Raw genomic sequence first — 17,018 nt, forward strand, 5'->3', positions numbered from 1 at the left:
TGCCCCGTCCCTATATACTGTTCTCACTCTGTGCCTATATACTGTTCATGCCCCGTCCCTATATACTGTTCATGCCCCGTTCCTATATACTGTTCTCACTCTGTGCCTATATACTGTTCATGCCCCGTCCCCATATACTGTTCTTGCCCCGGTCCATATATTTTTTCCCCGGCCCATACATTGTTCTTGCCCCGGGCCCTCTTCTGTGTCCTCCCCGGAGGCTGTGGATGCCTCTTCCTGGCTTCCTCCCACAGCGGAGCAGCGGGCTCACCCACCCAGGTGCACGGCTCAGGCACAGGTCTGGGTTATCGACATGGAGGCATCTCACCAACCAGGGCTGAGCGGCCACTGCCGACATTACACTGAGCAGTCCCGTGTGCCGGTCACTAGGGGGCACAATACACACGTCCATCTTTTCCTCAGAGCAGCGGGCACAGACTGGTGCAGACACGACCGTCTGTGACCCGAGGGGTGCTACAACATCGAGCTCAGCACGACCGCCCAGCCCGGTGCCAAAGCTCAGCGGAGCGCAGACAAGGCGGAAGTAGTCACAGCTGTACCGGCGCCACTATTGGTTAGTCACTGACAAGTGTCCCCACCCAGCCATCCCCAATTCCTTACCACTCTGACGTCACGGCTCGGCAGGCTGGGGTCGGCTCCCTGCGCATGCGCAGAGTGCGTCACCGGCCGGACGTAGAGCGAGAAACCTCGAGAGAAAAGGCACCGCGGTGACAACCGAGTGTGTGGAGGTAGGTGTTCTCCCCTTATGCCTCCTGCCTGTGCTGGGTGCCGAGTCTGCACGGGCCTCCGGAGCACGGACAGCATGTGCTCTTCACTCAGCAGCTTGTCTCGTGGAGAGACAGGGAAGTACAATGGAGTGTGACAGCGCATATAGTTGTGCTACACTGCCTGCTCTCCTGGTGTGCTGCTCAGCCCTGCCACAAGGGGGAGCTATGTAATAGTGTCATGTCATTGGCCTATAACGAGACTGTCACATATTACTATATAGTAGTGTCACCTCGCTGTCCTATACCGGGACTGTCACATATTACTGTATAGTAGTGTCACCTCGCTGTCCTATACCGGGACTGTCACATATTACGATATAGTAGTGTCACCTCACTGTCCTATACCGGGACTGTCACATATTACTATATAGTAGTGTCACCTCGCTGTCCTATACCGGGACTGTCACATATTACTGTATAGTAGTGTCACCTCGCTGTCCTATACCGGGACTGTCACATATTACTATATAGTAGTGTCACCTCACTGTCCTATACCGGGACTGTCACATATTACTATATAGTAGTGTCACCTCGCTGTCCTATACCGGGACTGTCACATATTGCTATATAGTAGTGTCACCTCACTGTCCTATACCGGGACTGTCGCATATTACTATATAGTAGAGTCACCTCACTGTCCTATACCGGGACTGTCACATATTACTATATAGTAGTGTCACCTCACTGTCCTATACCGGGACTGTCACCTATTACTATATAATAGTGTCACGTCACTGTCCTATACCGGGACTGTCACATATTACTGTATAGTAGTGTCTCCTCATTGTCCTATCCCAGGACTGTCACATATTGCTATATAGTAGTGTCACCTCACTGTCATATACCGGGACTGTCGCATATTACTATATAGTAGTGTCACCTCACTGTCCTATACCGGGACTGTCGCATATTACTATATAGTAGTGTCACCTCACTGTCATATACCGGGACTGTCACATATTACTATATAGTAGTGTCACCTCACTGTCCTATACCGGGACTGTCACATATTACTATATAGTAGTGTTACCTCACTGTCCTACACTGGGATTGTCACATATTACTATATAGTATTGTCACCTCACTGTCCTACTCTGGGACTGTCACATATTACTATATAGTATTGTCACCTCACTGTCCTACACTGGGACTGTCACATATTGCTATATAGTAATGTCACCTCACTGTCCTACACTGGGACTGTCACATATTGCTATATAGTAATGTCACCTCACTGTCCTATACCGGGACTGTCACATATTGCTATATAGTAATGTCACCTCACTGTCCTACACTGGGACTGTCACAAATTGCTATATAGTAGTGTCACCTCACTGTCCTATACCGGGACTGTCACATATTGCTATATAGTATTGTCACCTCACTGTCCTACACTGGGACTGTCACATATTACTATATAGTAGTGTCACCTCACTGTCCTATACTGGGACTGTCACATATTGCTATGTAGTAGTGTCACCTCACTGTCCTATCCCGGGACTGTCACATATTGCTATGTAGTAGTGTCACCTCACTGTCCTATACTAGGACTGTCACATATTACTATATGCATTGTCACCTCGCTGTCCTATACCGGGACTGTCACATATTGCTATATAGTAGTGTCACCTCACTGTCCTATACCGGGACTGTCACATATTACTATATAGTAGTGTTACCTCACTGTCCTACACTGGGATTGTCACATATTACTATATAGTATTGTCACCTCACTGTCCTACTCTGGGACTGTCACATATTACTATATAGTATTGTCACCTCACTGTCCTACACTGGGACTGTCACATATTGCTATATAGTAATGTCACCTCACTGTCCTACACTGGGACTGTCACATATTGCTATATAGTAATGTCACCTCACTGTCCTATACCGGGACTGTCACATATTGCTATATAGTAATGTCACCTCACTGTCCTACACTGGGACTGTCACAAATTGCTATATAGTAGTGTCACCTCACTGTCCTATACCGGGACTGTCACATATTGCTATATAGTATTGTCACCTCACTGTCCTACACTGGGACTGTCACATATTACTATATAGTAGTGTCACCTCACTGTCCTATACTGGGACTGTCACATATTGCTATGTAGTAGTGTCACCTCACTGTCCTATACCGGGACTGTCACATATTGCTATATAGTAGTGTCACCTCACTGTCCTATACTAGGACTGTCACATATTACTATATGCATTGTCACCTCGCTGTCCTATACCGGGACTGTCATATATTACTATATAGTAGAGTCACCTCACTGTCCTATACCGGGACTGTCACATATTACTATATAGCATTGTCACCTCGCTGTCCTATACCGGGACTGTCATATATTACTATATAGTATTGTCAACTTACTGTCCTACACTGGGACTGTCACATATTACTATGTAGTGATGAAGTGCCTAGTATTTTTTATTTATTATGCTTTCATATATAGCGCCATCATATTCCACAGCGCATTACATATATTGTCATCCCTGTCCCCATTGGGGCTCACAATCTACACTGCTCAAAAAAATAAAGGGAACACTCAAATAACACATCCTAGAGCTGAATGAATGAAATATTCTCATTGAATACTTTGTTCTGTACAAAGTTGAACGTGCTGACAACAAAACCACACAAAAATCATCAATGGAAATCAAATTTATTAACCAATGGAGGCCTGGATTTGGAGTCACACACAAAATTAAAGTGTAATGTCCTTAAAACAAGCCAAAATGAGGCTCAGTATTGTGTGTGGCCTCCACGTGCCTGTATGGCCTCCCTACTGTAAAACGCCTGGGCATGCTCCTTATGAGGCAGCGGATGGTCTCCTGAGGGATCTCCTCCCAGACCTGGACTAAAGCACCCGCCAACTCCTAGACAGTCTGTGGTGCAAAGTGACGTTGGTGGATGGAGCGACACATGATGTCCCAGATGTGCTGAATCTGATTCAGGTCTGGGAAATGGGCGGGCCAGTCCATAGCTTCAATGCCTTCATCTTGCAGGAACTGCTGACACTCCAGCCACATGAGGTCTGGCATTGTCCTACATTAGGAGGAACCCAGGGCCAACCACACGGTCTCACAAGGGGTCTGAGGATCTCATCTCGATACCTATTGTCAGTGAGGCTACCTCTGGTGAGCACATGGAGGGCTGTGCGGCCCTCCAAAGAAATGCCACCCCACACCATTACTGACCCACTGCCAAACCGCAAACCGGTGTTGCTGAAGGATGTTGCAGGCAGCAGATCGCTCTCCACGGCATCTCCAGACTCTGTCACGTCTGTCACATGTGCTCAGTGTGAACCTGCTTTCATTTGTGAAGAGCACAGGGCGCCAGTGGCGAGTTTGCCAATCCTGGTGTTCTGTGGCAAATGCCAAGCGTCCTGCAAGGTGTTAGGCTGTGAGCACAACCCCCATCTGTGGACATCAGGCCCTTAGACCATCCTTATGGAGTCGGTTTCTAACCGTTTGTGCAGACACATGCACATTTTTGGCCTGCTGGAGATCATTTTGCAGGGCTCTGGCAGTGCTCCTCCTGTTCCTCCTTGCACAAAGGCTGAGGTAGCGGTCCTGCTGCTGGGTTATTTCCCTCCTACGGCCCCCTCCACGTCTCCTGGTGTACTCGCCTGTCTCCTGTTAGCGCCTCCAACCTCTGGACACTACACTGACAGGCACAGCAAGCCTTCTTGCCACAGCTCGCGTTGATGTGCCATCCTGGATGAGCTGCACTACCTGAGCCACTTGTGTAGGTTTTAGAGTCCGTCTCATGCTACCACGAGTGTGAAAGGACTACCAACATTCAAAAGTGACCAAAACATCAGCCAGAAAGCATTGGTACTGAGATGTGGTCTGTGGTCCCCACCTGCAAAACCACTCCTTTATTGAGGGTGTCTTGATAATTGCCAATAATTTACATCTGTTTTCTATTCCATTTGCACAACAGCATGTGAAATTGATTGTCAAACAGTGTTGCTTCCTTAGTGGACAGTTTGATTTCACAGAAGCTTGATTTACTTGGAGTTATATTCTGTTGTTTAAGGCTGAGTTCACACGTGGCGTTTTTTTCGCGTTTCCGCGGCGGTTTTATCCGCGCGATTTTGCCGCGAAAACGCGAAAAATAAGCATCCAATGCATTCCTATGGGATTCCGCAATGCTGTGCTAATGCTGCGGTTTTTACCGCGGCGGAATCACTTTGCGGTAAAAACCGCAGCATGCTCATTAATTTCGCGGAAACGCGGTGATCCCGCACTCATAGGAATGCATTGTTCTGCTTACTTTCCGCATGTGGCTGTGCACACCATGCGAGAAGTAAGCAGAACATTTGTGGATGGTACCCACGGTCCGGAGGAGACGAGACTGTCCTCCGGGCTTTGGGTACCATATCCCTGTAAAAAATAGAATTTAACATAAAAAATAATGTTATTCTCACCTTACGACGTCCCGCGCAGCCTTCCTGCCTCTCTCCATGCTCCCGGTCCCAGTAATCCTTTGCGAGTGATGACGTCCGTTCTCGCGGGATCGCGAATTCTCGCGGTCATTTGCGCAACGTCATCGCGAATGACCGCGAGACGTAGCGATCCCGCGAGAACGGACGTCATCGCGGTAATTCGCGCAAAGGACTACTGGGACCGGGAGCGTGGAGAGAGGCGAGAAGGCAGCGTGGGACGTCGGAAGGTGAGAATAACAATATATTTTTTTTTTATTATTATTTTTTACATGCTATCTTTTACTATTGATGCCGCATAGGCGGCCTCAATAGTAAAAAGTTGGTCACACTCGTCAAACACTATGTTGATGCTCCAGATCGCTTGGAAAACGCTAGCAATTCTGCAAGCTAATTACGCTTGCAAAATGCTAGTTTTTCCGTGGGAAAATCGCAGGAATTTAAAATTCGATTTTCCCGCGGAATGGAATTCCGGAATTCTCGCGGTAATTTCCACGAGAGTTCCGGTACGTGTGAACTTAGCCTACGTGTTCCTTTATTTTTTTGAGCAGTGTACATTCCCTATCAGTATGTGTTTGCAGCTTGGGAGGAAACCGGAGAACCTGGAGGAAACCAACGCAAACATGGGGAGAATATACAAACTGCTTGCAGATGTTGCAAGGAACTACAGTCGGTACGGAAAGTCTTCAGACCCCTTTAAATTTTTCACTCTTTGTTTCATTGCAGCCATTTGGTAAATTCAAAAAAGTTAATTTTTTTTTCTCATTAATGTACACTCTGGACCGCATCTTGACTGGAAAAAAAATAAATGTAGAAAAATTTGCAAATTTATTAAAAAAGGAAAACTGAAATATCACATGGTCATAATTATTCATACCCTTTGCCGAGACACTCATATTTCAGTGTCTGTCGATTTCCTTGTGATCCTCCTTGAGATGGTTCTACGCCTTCATTGGAGTCCAGCTGTGTTTAATTAAACTGATAGGACTTTATTTTTGTTAAAGTCACACACCTGTCTATTTAAGAGCTCACAGTGCATGTCAGACCAAATGAGAATCATGGGGTCAAAGGAACTGGCCAAGGAGCTCAGAGACAGAATTGTGGCAAGGCACAGATCTGACTAAGGTTACAAAATAAATTCTGCAGTACTCAAGGTTCCTAAGAGCACAGTGGCCTTAAGTGGAAGAAGTTTGGGATCACCAGAAGTCTTCCTAGACCTGACCATCCAGCCAAACTGAGCATTCCTGGGAGAAGAGCCGTGGTGAAAAAAGTAAAGAAGAACCCCAAGATCACTGTCTGAGCTCCACAGATTCAGTAGTGAGATGGTAGAAAGTTCCACAAAGTTAACTATCACTGCAGCCCTCCACCAGTCAGGCCTTTATGGCAGAGTGGCCCAATGGAAGCCTCTCCTCAGTGCCAGACATATGAAAGCCTGCATAAAGTTTGCTAAAAAACACATGAAGACCTCCCAGAATATGAGAAATAAGATTGTCTGGTCTGATGAGACGACAATAGAGCTTTTTGGTGATAATTCTAAGTGGTATGTGTGGCAAAATCCAGGCACTGCTCATCTCCTGCCCAATGCAATCCCAACAGTGAAACATAGTGGTGGCAGCATCATGCTATGGGGGTATTTTTCAGCTGCAGGGACAGGATGACTGGTTGCATTTGAAGGACACATGAATGCAGCCAAGTACAGAGATATCCTTGGATGAAAACCTCTTCCAGAGTGCTCTGGACCTCAGACTTGGCTGAAGGTTCACCTTCCGACAAGACAATGACCCTAAGCACGCAGCTACAATAACAAAGGGGTGGCTTCAGAACAACTCTGTGACAATTCTTGACTGGCCCAGCCAGAGCCCTGAGCTAAACCCAATTGAGCATCTCTCGAGAGGCCTGAAAATGGCTGTCCTCCAACGTTCACCATCCAACCTGACGGAACTGGAGAGGATCTGTAAGGAAGAATGGCAGAGGATCCCTAAATCCAGGTGTGAAAAACTTGTTGCATCATTCCCAAGAATACACTTGGCTGTACTAGCTCAAAGGGATGCTTCTATTCAATCCTGAGCAATTGGTCTGAATACTTCTGACCTTGTGATATTTCAGTTTTTCTTTTTCAATAAATTTGCAAACATTTCTACAGTTCTGTATTTTTAGTCAAGATGGGGTGCAGAGTGTACATTAATGAGAAAAAAATGAACTTTTTTGAATTTAGCAAATGGCTGCAGTGAAACAAAGTGTGAAAAATTTAAAGGGGTCTGAATACTTTACATACCTACCCACTGTATTTACTCTTTCTACTCTTGGGAGGTTTGTTGTAAGCCCTCCATTACTACTCTGTTTTTTAACAAAATCTGTGATATTTTATATTAAATACTGTTGATATATGTGTGACATTTTGTAGCGCCATTTTTTTTTCTTTTGGTTGTATACATAGTCTTATGTGGTCTTATACTTCTGGATGGGTATAATATGGTCGATGTATTATTATAGTAATCCATTTATAAATACACAGAACTTCTGTGATCAAGCGTAGAAATACTAGATGCAGAAGCTTCAGTGCTCTTGGACCTAGTTTGTGTATTACATGGGCAGTTGATCAAAACCATCCGCATGACCCTGGTCCAGCTACCATGTCCCAGGTGTTTACTGACCATAAGAGGATGATATGGTGGCCACTCATCGATGGAGGTAGATTTTGTGCTCAGTGGGTACAATAATCTTGATATAGTGTAAAATACAACAGCACAGATGTATTCCAAGTGAAAAAAAATTATTAATGTAGCAAAAAGTGTTTGTATAGGGTTCTGGCCAATGTTTCAGTCCTAATACCTTATTCGAGGTAGTAGGACTGATGTGCATACTCTACTTCCAGCATGTCTTTCCTCCTGAAAATGTGTTTTCTCTAGTTACCCCCCCCACGGCAGCACACCAGATGTTGCCTCTTTCCTAATAGGGACAGGAAATGCCAAATAGGTTAAATAACCCCTCCCACATCCTCCCCCTCAGCGTTCTTTCCTGTCCCTACTAGGGAGGAAGAGGTCATCCACGTTGTGCTGTTCCCGCAACAGTCATAGAGGGAAAGAGATTCAGCAGGGGAGCAGACTTGCCTCTCCTCCCCTAGTGCTGCTCCCGTCTCCATTCTGGACTCGGGGACCCCCCCCTCCAGTCCACACCTTCGGGTAAGGTCTGTGGGAGATTCTTCAGCTGGAGTCCTCTCTGAGCTCTCCAGCTCCCTCTCTTCCTCCGGCGTTGTAGAACCAGAGCAGCGTGTTGCGCTGGACGCACATCTGCAAAGACTTCTGGGTCTGAAGCCGGCGGAAGGATGTGACATCACATGCCGGCCAGCTTCAGCATACAGAGAGGATTCTTTTGTTCCACGCTGGAATGCATAGGCAAATTACAGCGCAGATGGTGTCAGCGGGCCCTTCCCCACCTCTCCACACCTGCACATTGGAGGGAGGAGGTCCTCTAATCAGAGGACAGGTACTCGAGTCCTGTTGCCCATACAAGGTCGGGGTCACACTCAGCCCGTTCAACGCATAGCGTTGATGGGCTGCGTTAACGCTATAGCATAACGTGATCGCGTTATGCTATACCGCTAGCGCAGATGAGTCATCTGTGCTAGCGGTGACGGAGCCTCAGACGCTGCAGACCGCGTCCGAGGCTCAGTCATTGAATGACGGCACATCGCAAGCGCATGCCGCTTTATGGCATGCGTCAAGATGCGCCCGATAATAGGGGTTAATGGCAGCGTTAATGGACTGCGTTACACCGCGTTATGCCGCGGTGTAGCTCAATCCGTCTAATGGACTGCCTGAATGTAGTGTGACCCCGGCCTAAGAGCCCTGGACAAGGAAGACATATAAGGTAGGACCACAGTGTGGAAAATAGCATGGAGATGTCAGATTCCTCTTGCTCTGCGTCTGCAAATCCCAGCACCCTTCCGGTCCCAGTGAGTACTCTGGCATGGGCTGTCCATTCCCTGTGTGCAGGTTTAGAGCCTTATTATTCCTTTTCCCCTTTCTTGTAGGGGGCAGTTGGCGGAACACTGGTCCACAGGTCCTCCCAGAGATGATATCCTAGCTTCTCTGCCTCTCCTCCAGAAGGCAACAGGGTTCCTAGCAGATGCCTCTGCAGAATCTGTGAGAGTGGCAGCAAGATCATCAGGGTTGTTAAACTCTGTGAGACAAGCACTCTGGCTGAGATCTTGGGGCGTGGACATGGCTTTAAAAATGAAGCTGTGTTCTATCCCCTTCAAAGGGAAATACATGTTTGGTCCTTCCCTCGATGAGCTGTTAGAGAAGGCTTCGGACAAAAAGAAGACCTTACCGGAGACTAGGAATACTAGGAAAAGACCCTTCTGCCCCCAGCAAGAGCATACTCCTCAGTACAAGGGGAAGGGCAAGTCAGGTCGCAGGAGCTGCCTGAAAGGGGGAAAAGATAGAAATCTTTTTCTTCCCCGCTCTCAGAAACAAAAGAAGCCATGATGTCAACACGGTAGGAGGTCGCATCTCAACTTCCTTCCACAGTTGCACAAGATCAATAGACTCTAACATCAGTCAGGCAAGGAATAAAGATAGTTTGCCTCGCATCCTCCAGAAACGATAAAGACAAGGCGACTCTCCTCTCCAGAGCTACAATCTACCTTGATAGTGGGAGTAAAACACCTATTATTAGTGATGAGAGAGTGTTCTCGTTACTCGAGTTTTCCGAGCATGCTTGGGTGTCCTCTGAGTGTTTTGGGCATGCTCGTAGATTGTTTGAGTCCCCGCAGCTGCATGATTTGCGGCTGCTAGATATCCTGAATACATGTGGGGATTCCCTAACAAACAGGCAGTCCCTGCATGTATTCAGGCTGCCTAGCAGCCGTAAATTAATCACTTGTGGGGACTCAAACATAATCTCCTAGCACGCCTAAAATTACTCGGAGGACACCCGAGCATGCTCGGAAAACTCGAGTAACGCGCACACTCACTCATCGCTATCCACAAAGGTAGTCTGCGTACTCCCGGAAAGTGAAATAAACAGGGAACATTACTTAAACTGTTCCTCATAAAGAAATCAAACGGGTCCCATCAGGTTTTAATCAATCTGAAACCCCTGAATCGTTATGTAATATACAGAAGATTCAAGATGGAATCTGTCAGGTCAGCAGTACCTCTGGTTAGGCAGGATTTCGTCATGTCGACAATAGACTTACAGGATTCATATTATCATATCCTGATCCATCCAGTTTACCAGAGATTCTTAAGATTCGCAATTGCCCAAGAGAGCACACAGGTCATTATCAGTTCAATGTCCTCCCATTCGGTCTATCCTTGGCCCCACGGATCTTCACTTGAGATCATGTCAGAGGTCATGGCATACTTCAGGAGTCAGCACATATGCTTAGTTCCATGCCTCGACGACCTCTTGCTGGTGGCTCCTTCAGTACCCATGCTACAGGAACATCTACAGATGGCGACCCAGATCTTATCGTCTCTAGGCTGGATAGTGAACCTCAAAAAATCAGATATGGTTCCTGCAACAACAAAGACATTCTTAGGAGTCCTACTAGACTCGCCCAGCCAAACATCTTTATTGCCCAAACAAAAACAGATCTTGTTAAAATCAAAGTTAAAGATACTACAGAGCAAAGCTGTGTCATTAAGATGGGTCATGTCGAGTCTTGGATATATGACATCCTTCATCCAGATGGTAGCATGGGCACAAGCACACACCAGAACGCTTCAGACACACATCCTGGCAAACAAGGATCGATCCCAGAATCCTTGGATAAGAAGATCTGGATGCCGCCTCATGTAAAGACCTCATTGACAGAGAACGTTCCCTGGACGCAAGACCCAGTGATCACTATAAGGCTGTGTGCCCACGTAATCGTTTGTGAAGCGTTTTTCGGGGTCAAACTGCTTCAAAAACGCTTAAAACAAGCATCCCATTCATTTTAATGCATTTTGGCCTTTTTGTGCCAATGGATGCTGTTTTTTCCGCATAGGAAACGCTTAGCGGTTAAAAACGCAGCATGCTCATTAATTTTGCCGCGTTTTTAGCTTTTTCCTATGGTCCAGAAGACGCGCGGAAAACAACGCATCAAAAACGTGCGTTTTTTAACAAAAAACGCAAGGAAAACGCGCGTTTTCTGGGAAGGAGTCTGTTTCTGAAGCAGAAATTTTCTGCATACGTGGGCACATAGCCTAAAACTGGACTCCAGTGGGAAAAGATGGGGAGAAATGGTATCCCAACACGTATTCCAGGGATGCTGGTCAAACGAGATAAGCCGACGATCCTCAAACTCAAGAGAACTGAAGGCGGTAGAGGAGGTCCTCAAGACCGCAGTAACCCTAGTCCGGGATACCCATGTCAAAATATACTCGGACAACATGACAACCGTTGCCCACCTTCGTCATAAAGGAAGTACAATGCATGAGGACCTGAAAGTAATATCAGCCGGAATATTCTCTTGGTCCGAAGAACACCTCTCCCTGTCCGCTCTGCACATAAAGGGTGCGGTAAACATACAGTCTGATTTTCTGAGCAGAACAGAAATCCATCCAGGGTAATGGAGTCTAGATCCCGAGGTCTTTCAGATACTGACCAGAAGGTGGGGCCATGCAGAGGTAGATCTATTTGCAAATGAATAGAACGCAAAAGTGGATCAATTTTATTTGCTAAATCCAGCCGAATCCTGCTTAGGTGGAAATACCCACCCATGGACATTCAGACTGGCCTATGCCTACCCTCCATTACAAATCCTACCAAGGGTTCCACAAAAGATAAGAGTAGAAAAGGTCAAAGTAATCTTGGTAGCACCATTCTGGCCCAAAATAAGCTGGTTCGGGACCCTTGCTAACCTCCAGATAGACCGGTAGAGCTACCCCCCCCTGGTCAGAAGCCTCCTCCACCAGGGACCAATATTATATCCGGATCCTGAGAGGTTACATATGAAGGCCTGGCTTCTGAGTTCTCAATCCTGAAGACCTGAGGATTGTCAGAAAGGGTCATTAGGACACTGAAGAAAAGCCGAAAGGCGGTACCAAACTCAATATACCAGAAGATATGGAAGTCCTTTTTCCTATAGAGTGCATCCGAACGACCTAATCCACACCAGCCAAACTTAGCTCGGAGCCTGGATTTTCTTCAGAAAGGGCTAGAGCAGGGTCTCAGACCTAGCACCCTCAAAGTCCAGGTGGCGACCCTAATCTCTTATTTTGAGAGACGTTAGCCGACCACCGATGGATTAGAAGGTTTATGACATCAGCATTTCGCATACGTCCAAGAACTAAGAACTTAGTTTCTTCCTGGGACCTCAATGTTGTCTTGAAGGGGCTCACACTACCACCTTTTGAGCCCTTGTCATCTAGAGATGTAGACAGATTCTCCTGGAAAGTAGCCTTCCTGGTAGCAATAACTACAGCCAGGAGAATGGGTGAATTACAAGCTCTCTCAATCAACGAACCTTACATGAAGATCTTGCAGTACCGACTTATTCTGTGATTGTATCCGCTATTTCTTTCCAAAGTAGTCTGAGTTTCACAAGTCTCAGAAGATAATTCTTCCCTCCTTCTATCAAGAGCTGGGAAATAAGGAAGAAAAACTGTTCCACGCTTTGGACATTTGGAGAAATGTACGCCATTACCTTCAGGTGACAGAAAAAACTAGAAAGGACCAAAACCTGTTTGTTCAACTTTTGAAGTCAAATAAGGGGAAGAAGACTTCCAGATCCACAGTCTCCAACTGGATCAATAGAGCAATCTTGGAGGCATATCGTGTCAGGGCCTCCACCGCCAGAGAAATTTACGGCTCACTCTACCAGAGCAACATCTGTCTCCTGGGCCGAGAAAGCCAGTGCTTCCATCGAGCAGATATGCAGCGCTGCTACCTGGTCCTCGGACCATACGTTCTCCAAGCATTACACGCTAGACCTGATGTCAGAAGAGGACTTAGCTTTTGGGAGAAAAGTCCTCTGAGCTATAGTCCCTCCCTAAACCATTACTCTTGGGTACTGCTCCCGTGTGCTGTCGTGGGAAATTACTAGAGAAAATAGAATTAGACTTGCCGGTAATTCAGTTTCTAGTAATGTAACCCGCCATGACAGCCTGGGTAATCACTCCCTTTGCTTAATTTTCATTCTTTTAAAGAGAATAAATATATTTTGAAGCATTCCTTCTCCTGTGGTTCTTTATAATAACACTAAGAGGGAGGATGTGGGAGGGGTTATTTAACATCTTTGGCATTTTCTGTCCCTATTAGGAAAGGGGTAACATCCTCTGGTGTGCTGTCGTTGTGGGTTGCTAGAAACCGAATTACCAGTATGTCTAATTCTATTTTTTTTTTTCTTCACTTGAAATACATCTTTGCCACATGTTTCATAATATACTACTCATAAGAGGTCTCCAGACTGCCGACAGGTAGTGGTATATCATTCACAGCGCTTTGGTCTCGCTGCCACAGATTACTGATGTGCTAGCTGGAGCAGGGTCCTGCAAATAATTTTTGCTCAAATTAGTGCACTGCCATTGATTCGAAAACAATACTACTTTTAGGCCTGCTTCACAATTCTAAGTTTGTGGTACGTGTGGCGTCAGTTTTCCCATGTACCGGGGACATGTACACACGCAAAACCATTATAATATATGGGGCTGCTCACATGTCCGTGGTTTCACACTGACCGTGTGACCCACGTGTAGACATGCCCAATTTTTTTTAAGCAGCACGTGCACACGGCCAACATACGTGTGCCATCTGTGTGATGCGTACCTTAATAAAATACAGAATAGAAATTAAATATTTTTATATGTTAAAGATGTACAAAGATACTTAGATATGAGGTAAATGATAGATAAATAGACATCCATGAGATATTAGTGCCTTGTGTGTGTAGCTTACTGTACATGCATTATTCTGATAAATAATTGAAAAAAATGACGTAAGGTCCCCCATTTTTTCATAACTAGCAAAGGTAAAGCAGACAGGTGTGGGCTTATATTGTCAGGTTGGGAAAGCCCATGGCTATTGGGCCCTTCCCATCCTAACATTACCAGCCCACCTACTCTCTTCCTGATTAGAGATGAGCGAATTTGATCGGGTCCCTGCTTATTCGGCAAGCTATAGCGCTTACCGAATAAGCTGCAGAGGGAACCCGGATACCTGGAGCATGCCGACTGATCAGCTGTTCGGCTCCGCAGCTGCACATGTCGCGGATGTGTCACTGTCACAACACGTGTATGGAGAGCCCAACACATAGGCTCTCCATGCATGTGCTGTGACAGAGCCGTGACACATAAAGCTGCAGTGCCGAACAGCTGATCAGTCGGCATGCTCCAGGTATCCGGGTTCCCTCTGCAGCTTATTCGGTAAGCGCTATAGCTTGCTGAATAAGCAGGGACCCGATCAACTTCGCTCATCTCTATTCCTGATTGCCTTGGTGCATTGTCAATCATGGCAATGGTAGTTGAGGTTGATGTCAGCTGTGAATTGTCCAAAATCACAGCTGGCATCAAGCGCTGGGGTTAGTAATGGAGAGAGATCTATCAGTCATCCCTATTACTAACGCACTACTAAAAAGAAGAAAACACAAAAATACATTACTTAAGAAAAACTCTCTCCCTGGTTCACCAATTTCTAAAAAAAAAAAACTAAAACACTCAGGTCCGCCACAGTCCAGGTAATCTGCTATAGTGCACAAATGGAAACATAAAAAAAAAAAAGAGAAATAAAAACAAGACCCTGTCCCTCGTTCACCAATTTATTGTAAAAAACGTTCCCACGCAGGTGTGACAGAGTCCAGCGCTTCCCCCGACCTTCCCCGAATCCGTCATCCATAGCCTGTGACGCTTCGCTCTGAGGCTCCATAGGCTGTATCAGCAGCCACTCCCGGCTCACAGTGCGGCGACTGTTACTGGCATCGCCGCTCTTCTCAGTCACAGTGATCCTTTATCTATAATGTTGTCGATTTGGTTTCCTCTTTGGTGGTTGTCAGTTAACAGAAATATAGTGCTGCTTGCTGTGCTTTATTCTGTTACTGTTGCAAGTTCCATCATTATAACCACAGAAAATTGTATTCTTTAGAGTGTAACATGCTTTCTGGATCAGATTACTTCAGTAGAAGCCTTCATTGTTTTATTTATGGATCTTCACGTGTTCCATTGTTGCAGATCCCTTGGAGATCCAGCTAAGGCCTCTTTCACACTTCAGTTTTTTGTTTCAGTTAAAATCCGCCAAAAAGGCGGAAAAGCGGATCCGTTCCTAACTGATGTGAACGGATGGCACAGGATCCTTATTTTGACGGATCCGCAGAATGAAGAATTTTAAAGGAACCGCTGGCCGGGAAGGAGAGACAGAGAGAGAGACAGAGAGAGTATTTTTTCGTCCGCCAGAAAGGATTTCAGTGTTTAATTTTCTCCCTGACTTCCTTTATCCGGGCATGCGCAATGGTAAATGCGGATCCAACGACAAAAAAAACGTTGCAAGGACCGTCCAGGCATGCCAGCGGATGAAAAAAATTTGGCGGATCCTCACAAAAACGGATCCAACGGATAGCCATCCGTCAAGATCCGCCAGTAATGCAACTCAATGGGAAAAAAACGGATCCGCAAAAAAAAATGGCGGATCCGTTTTTTTCAAAACCTGGCGGATTTTGACTGATGGTCAAAAACAGAAGTGCGAAAGAGGCCTAAGCTTAAAATAACCCTGGCGCCTGCTGGTAACAAGAAAGCTAGGAGTGCTCCTGAAGATACACAATAAGAAACCCCACACAGTGAGTACACGATGCGGGTTGGACGCTGCGTACTTGCACAGCGTCCAGCCCACAGTGTCCAGATGTTACAGCATAGTGGATGGGATTGCACGAAATCCCATGCCCACTATGCATCCACAGACTCCCGTGGATCACTAGCGAAGCCAGACATGTGGCACATCTCTCCAATCCGCAGCATGTCAATTTCTCTTGCGGAGTTGCGAGTCTCTACAAGATAAATGTCACCCGTACAATATATTGGACACAGTGAATCTGCACGGTTCAGTGATCACATGTGGAATCGCCTGCGTTCAATAGACGCCAGCGCTTTGGATGGAGCGGACATGTGCTGCCAATGCCTGATCGTCTGCACATTAAAGTAAAAAAAAATCTAGTTCCCCTCCCCTGGCACTCCTATGGCAAGGCGTTTCCTGCCTATCTCTGCACGTTTAGGTGTGTGACTGCTGCACAGAGTTTACCAGTGAACCAGAGAAGTATGTTTTTTATTTTATCTTACATAATAAACCGTGTCTTGCAGGACATTCTTGCCTGCAGATTTTTCGATGATTCCTGTGACTATATTCTGCAACAGTGCCCGATATGAATCCACCTTTTCTTCCAGAATGGACAGACCTCTCCATGATCATGTGATAACCACAGATGCTCTTTACTAGACCTAACTCTGAGGCTTGTGCCGTGTAGCAATTGGCGCATGTGGTGTGTATGTCTGAGGTGCAGCGACTACGAAGTCGCTTCCTCAAAGTCAGGTTCTGAAACATTTTGCAGTCTTTTGATTGGACAGTGCCTATTTTGGAGCATTTTCTATTAAGAGCCTCATCAAAGACGACACTTGATCCATCTAAGTCGCTCTTGAAAGCCCGGAGCATTTAAAGATACTCAAAAGCCAGAACTTATGAATGGCAAGATACGGAAAAGATTCCTTTAAGCTGTGTTCACACCTTGCGTCTTTGCTGCGGTTTTTTTTTCTGCAGGCATAACCTGCTCTCTTTGCAGTAAAGAAGCTGCTTGCAA

The 17,018-nt window shown here is 46.1% G+C and overlaps 1 protein-coding gene across 6 annotated transcripts in view; it reads left to right on the plus strand.

Annotated features, from left to right (window-relative positions):
- The first annotated feature begins 614 nt into the window (after positions 1-614).
- LRRFIP2 (LRR binding FLII interacting protein 2) overlaps positions 615-17,018 on the plus strand; it is a 207,489-nt gene continuing 191,085 nt past the window's right edge. For all 6 annotated transcript variants that reach the window (XM_073549894.1, XM_073549897.1, XM_073549899.1 and 3 more), the window contains exon 1: positions 615-749. The gene's annotated coding sequence lies outside the window, so the exon portion shown is untranslated. The remainder of the gene's footprint in view (positions 750-17,018) is intronic.

Source organism: Dendrobates tinctorius, unplaced genomic scaffold, assembly GCF_039654945.1.
Source record: "Dendrobates tinctorius isolate UK_male_01 unplaced genomic scaffold, ASM3965494v1 ptg000162l, whole genome shotgun sequence".
Classification (NCBI taxonomy): Eukaryota; Metazoa; Chordata; class Amphibia; order Anura; family Dendrobatidae; genus Dendrobates; species Dendrobates tinctorius.